General features: G+C 42.4%; 1 pseudogene; it reads left to right on the top strand.

Annotated features, from left to right (window-relative positions):
- The first annotated feature begins 2,156 nt into the window (after positions 1-2,156).
- LOC105065943 (spermidine synthase pseudogene) lies at positions 2,157-2,997 on the top strand (annotated as a pseudogene).
- Positions 2,998-5,740: the final 2,743 nt, after the last annotated feature.

Here is a 5,740-nt window from a genome sequence, read left to right as displayed (position 1 = left end):
TGACTGGAGTGAAATGTACCTGACTCGCTGTCAGTTCTTTTTGTAAGTTAGGGTTCAGTGAACTCCTACTTTGGAATCTTCTAGGATGAACCAAATTCAAATAAAAACTTCCCTGTAGGCAGTCAAAGCTTAACTGTAAGTCTGTCATTCAGTGATCTTTGTTCTGCTGTTTCTCTTCATATTCATAGCTACTGCCTCTGTGTATATTTTAACTTTGCAGATACTCTGCCCAGTAAACTGTTCACGTTTGTGTCTTGATTCCATGTCATTCATTTGTATCAAAGCTTGCACATATTCCTCTACTTTTACAGAAATAACTTTAGGCTTTTATTTTTGCTTCATTGTGTGAGTTTGACTAAAGCAGAGCCATTCTTCAAAGTGAAAAGGTTTTATTTGGAAAATTCCTTTGAAATGACTTCTTTATTATAGATTCTAGAATGGCCAGACTACAGCCATATCTAGAATATAATTCCCAAGAAATTTCTTCTACTAAAGTGAATTATGGGTCACTGGCACATATGTTTTTTCCTTGCATGGCAAATAGGAAAAAAAATAAAGAAAAATTTAACTTCAATTTTGAAGAAAAATTGTTTGGTCTGGTGCCCTGAAATTCAATCTTCGATCATGGGTACTTTGAGTAAAAAAAAAATTGAGGACTGCTGTTTCTCCCTTGTCTCATTTTTCAGGTCCTGAATGTGGTTTTCTTTTGAAATATTATGAGAATATCCTTTCTGAGTAATGCTTACCATGAACATTTAAAACACAAATGGCATATCCAAGGTAAAAATAAAGGAAAGCAACTCAATAGCATTCTGTCAGAGAGTTGGATTTTATGGTCTCATGAGAGTAATTAGAAAAGTCAACCATGGAGCTATCTAAGTTACACACAAGACAGGGCTGAGAAATGTTTTCTAGTAGATCTTTTAATCTACAAACTTTAGGTCACATTTCTTCTGTGCTCATAGATGTTAGATATATTTGACAGATAGGCTAGAAAATGGAGAGTCATTATTAACATGGACAGCCAGGCCATGATAGGCAGTAGGCTTATCCTGTGACTAGTTCTGCAGCCTATGCCAGTCATCTGATTCCACTTAGCCTCTATTTTCTTATCAGGAAAATGGGAACAATATCTGTTAATGTGATGGCAAGATAAATGTAACACATGTGCAAATGTCACAAGATAGCAAAATCCCAGCTATTTTCATTGGTGAGATCAAGAAGAGGGAAATGGAATTATGGTACCATTATGCCAGAAATGATCATGGAATACATATCTATGATTTCTTTAAAAAAAAATCAGAGTCTTTAAGATGGCAATTTCCAAAGAAATGAGAATCTTTTTGGTCAAAACAGCAAGCACAATAACAAGAAAACTAGAGGACACAAAATGTTTGCTTTGTGGAGAAGATGGTAGCATTGGGTGGGAAAAATATTATAGTAAGAGAGGAAATCATCAATGATTTTAAGCTTCATAATAAAGGTATATTCCAGCAGAAAGCAGGCCAGAGGCTTTTATTTGCTTGACAGTAGCACTATCCATTACATTGAGTTGATTTTCAGGCGATCAGCCTTGCTCCCCTCTCCGCCCCCCCCCCCCCCCCGACTCCCGTTTGCTGAAGACTTTCCCGGTTTTCACACTGGGAGTCCCACATCCTGGCCAACTTCTCAATCCGCATCAAAATGGACCTGGGCCTCCCTAGTTGGTCCTCAGGACAGTGGCTAGGAGTTTGTCAAGATGCACAGTGGGGAATAGAGGTTCACAAAGCTTCCCATCTTCGTAGTTAAAACTGTAATTGTATTCTTGGACATGCATATTCTCTGATCATTCAATAGCATTTTTATAATTTTGTATTAAGAGTGTTTGTTGGGTTACTGGGCACAGCACATCTTCTGCTCTATGGTGGATGTTTCCAGAAGTGCTGGGAGGGGATTATGCCATACAGAAGTGACCCAAAGTGATCTGGAGACGGTGGGGAAGAACGTTAATGATAAGATGGCTCTAGGAGATAAAAAGATGCCCAAGTACCGGGCCAGGAGGTTTTTGGGTTCCGCCCCAGCCAGCAGGCTCCGCCCTGCGGGCGGGGTTTGGGTGGGGGCGGGGCTAGCGTCCCGGAGGGCGGTGGGCGGAGCCGGTCTCGCTGCGCTGTGGCTCCATGCGGCCTGCAGTCCCGGGCCGAGTCCCTCTCATGCCCGCCCGCCTGCGGGCCACGGAGCTCGGCCCTGACGGCCCCGCCGCCATCCGCGAGGGCTGGTTCCGCGAGACGTGCAGCCTCTGGCCGAGCTAGTCCCTGTCGCTGCTGTTACACCATTAGTTCTCGCGATACCAAGATATCCTCGTCTTCCGCAGTAAGCTACGGCGATGTGCTGGTGTTGGATGGCGTCATCCAGTGCAGAGAGGGATTAGTTCTCCTATCAGGAGATGATAGCCAACTTGCCCCTCTGCAGCCACCCCAACCCACGCAAGATGCTGATCGCCTGGGGCGGGGATGGGGGTGTCCTGCGGGAGGCAGTGAAGCATTCCTCCGTGGAGTCCGTGGTCCAGTGCGAGATCGACGAGAATGTCATTCAAGTCTCTAAGAAGTTCCTGCCCGTCACGGCTGTTGGCTACTCGAGCTCAAAGCTGACCCTCTATGTAGATGATGGTTCTGAGTTCATGAAACAGAACTGGAGTGCTTTCGATGTGGTTATCACTGACTCCAACCCCCTGGGCCCTGCTGGTTGCAACTGGACCTCATCAAGGAAATGCGGCAGTTCTGTAAATCGCTCTTCCCGGAGGTGGGCTACGCTTACTGCACCATCCCCACCTACCCTAGTGGCCAAATTGGCTTCGTGCTGTGCAGCAAAAATCCCAGCACCAAATTCCTGGAGCCCATGCAGCAGCTGATGCAGAAGCTGGTAGAACAGATGCAGCTGAAATACTACAACTCTTATGTACACTGGGCAGCCTTTGTCCTGCCGGAGTTCGCCCGCAAGGCCCTGAGTGACTTGTGCTGAGCCCAGGTGCGGCTGCCCACGCCGCCCGCCTGGGACCTCTGTCCAGGGAGCCTCCAGTATGTCTGGATCCTGCCAGCCCCGGACAAGACTCCTGCTGGCTCGCTCACCATCCCAGTGTTACAGGCCCCAGAATGCTGCCCGGCCTGCTCTGTTAGGTGGGCTGTCTTGCTGTGTGGCATTCAGCTTCCAAGCCTATACCAGGTACGTACAGCACCATCTCCGCCTTCCGTCGCCCCCCTCCCCACCACTCACCAAACACGTGTATCTATAACAACAACAAAAAAAAGGACAAAGTACTCTGCAAATATTAGGAACCCAACACAAGATATTTGTATGCTGTTAATTTTTGAGTATGCAAGAGCCTATTTGGGCGGTGGGGTGGGGATGCAGCCTCTCCTCTAAACCACTGGTAGGTGAGAATATCAGAGTACAGTTGATGTCTTGGAGGAGGAGAGTATTTTGATGAGATACAAATTGGCTATTCACTAAGCTGTTAAAGCATAAATGAGTGCTAAAGTGTGGGTCATAGGGTAGTACATCTGAACCCAGAAGTTCAGAAATACTCTTCTCTCACTTTAAGTAAGTCTCTTGCCTGCTATAAAAAGAAAGGCAGGGGTCAAGGAATGGAAAGGAGAAACAGAAGAAAACCACAAAAAATGAAACAGGCAAGAGTTGTTCTGAATGCTTTACATTCACTCAAAGTTAGTAGAGTGAAATTAAGGCCCCATTTGCTAGATTCCAAATACCTGAAGCCTATTTGAGTAGGCGCTGTGTTATCTAGCACCCATTAAAGCCACGTGATGGAGGTGGATGTAATCCTGCTTGATTAAGAGAAAAGATCTTGAAAAGGACTTTCCAGCCATGAGGCCCATGATAGATCTTCAGTCGGCCTTAGGCTCCAGAAAGCTAAATGTAGAATGTGGTGGTAACATACTTGGCCATGAACAGCTGTGTTATATCAACACCCTGTATTAAATTCTGGCTCACTTTTTTTCTCCCAAACGTGTATAACAATGCCAGATGCATAAGTAATGTAACATATATGCCTGGATTCTGAGTGTCTGGTTGGCTTTACTCATGGCAAATGTTTTTTAAAAGGGAGGTGGAAGGTGCTGTGGCTTGGAAATATTTGCTACCTAAGAACAGGTTCTCTGACCCAAGCTAGGATTGAAAGTGCGTCTCCCAACACTGACTAGGTAATCTGCTCAATCTGACCTGGAAATTCTTTCATGGTCCAACTGTAAGTTTTCTGGGATACAATTTGCTGTCTGCCTCGTTGGATCTTGCCTTTCTTTTTATGGACACTATGGAAAGATCTATATTTCTTGCCTGAGATGTAGCTATAACCTTATATAGTCTTAGAAATTGATGTAACAGTAGAGAATATGAGCTCTAACCATTTTCCCCACTAAGTCCTGGCAATATTCCTTGGAATGTGGGAGAGGAAAACTCCTTGATTAATTCATCAAGTGAGTATTCAGAATATCATCATGATATGGGTTTACAACTCCAAAATGCATTTTAGAATGTTTTTTGGTAATTACAGGTATAAGAAAACACTTTTAAAAGTTATAATGTTAGAAATATTAGAAAGCCAGAAACCAAAATCCTCTCAAAATTCAGTTAGTCAACTTTGTCAATAAAGGCAATTCTGTTTCATAATAACAGTATTAAAAAGAATGAAAATAGAAATTATATATAAATGACATGGATGCTTATGGGGTTATGTTTAGACTTTCTTCCTTATGTTTTTAGGACAGGTAAACAGTTTCATAAGTTTTCTATTTTGTAAAAATAGCTGAAACTAAATTGTAAGCTTCAAAATTGCCCTGATTTTGCTTGACTACAAGGACATAGTAAGAGTTTGTATGTAGAAGCCATAAACCAAGTGGTTAAATACATGATTAGGAAGACAAAGTTGTCTCATTTGTGTTCCTATTGATCAACAATATTTATTAATTCTCCACTGTGTGCTGAACTTTACTGGACATTGCTTTTGAAAAAAATCTTCAGTCAGAAAATGGCCAGAAATATTTAAATTCAGCTATGGATGTTAGATCATTGTGGGTTTAAAGATAAAAAACACAGTACTATCTATAAGTTCACTAAATGAAGTTTGTCCTACCTTTGGTTAGACAATCAGTGGAGAAGAAAATAAGTGAGAACTTAGATTTGGGACCGTTCCTGTGACCTGATTAATCTCTTACACAGCACTGATTTAAATAATTTGCTCACACTAATTTTAGGTCTCTAAATTGCTCATACCTTGTGTGTAGAAACTGATTATGATTGTCATATCCATGAAGCAATACAGAACTAAGAAACTTCAGCTCAAATCTCAAAATTAGTAGGCATAAATTAATTTGAATTCTGCTTACCTCAAAGCAGCTCCACTGTTCAAATATATGTGAATTTATAATATTGTATGATTAACAAAAGGAGCCACGGTGACCATTTCAGGGACTGAAATAACTGCAAAGAGAAGAAATGAATCCATCCTGTTTTATTACAGAAGTTTTGGGGTACCACTGGAGGCAGAGATTATTGAACTGACCATTTTAGAACATAAAGAAGATTTTTGAGCCCAAACCACCGAGTCAGTAGTGGTTCAGTGGTTCATCCACTCATACTGTCACCTTGGGAGTTCAGATTTCAACATATGAATCTCGGGGGACACAGACATTCAGACCATAGCAGTTGCCCTTGCAGGTCCTAAGAGTTGGTTGCTTCTGAAAGCAGGAAA

The sequence above is a fragment of the Camelus bactrianus genome, chromosome X, assembly GCF_048773025.1.
Source record: "Camelus bactrianus isolate YW-2024 breed Bactrian camel chromosome X, ASM4877302v1, whole genome shotgun sequence".
NCBI lineage: Eukaryota > Metazoa > Chordata > Mammalia > Artiodactyla > Camelidae > Camelus > Camelus bactrianus.
The sequence above is the reverse complement of the archived record's forward strand: the minus strand, read 5'-3'. Positions and strand labels throughout refer to the sequence as shown.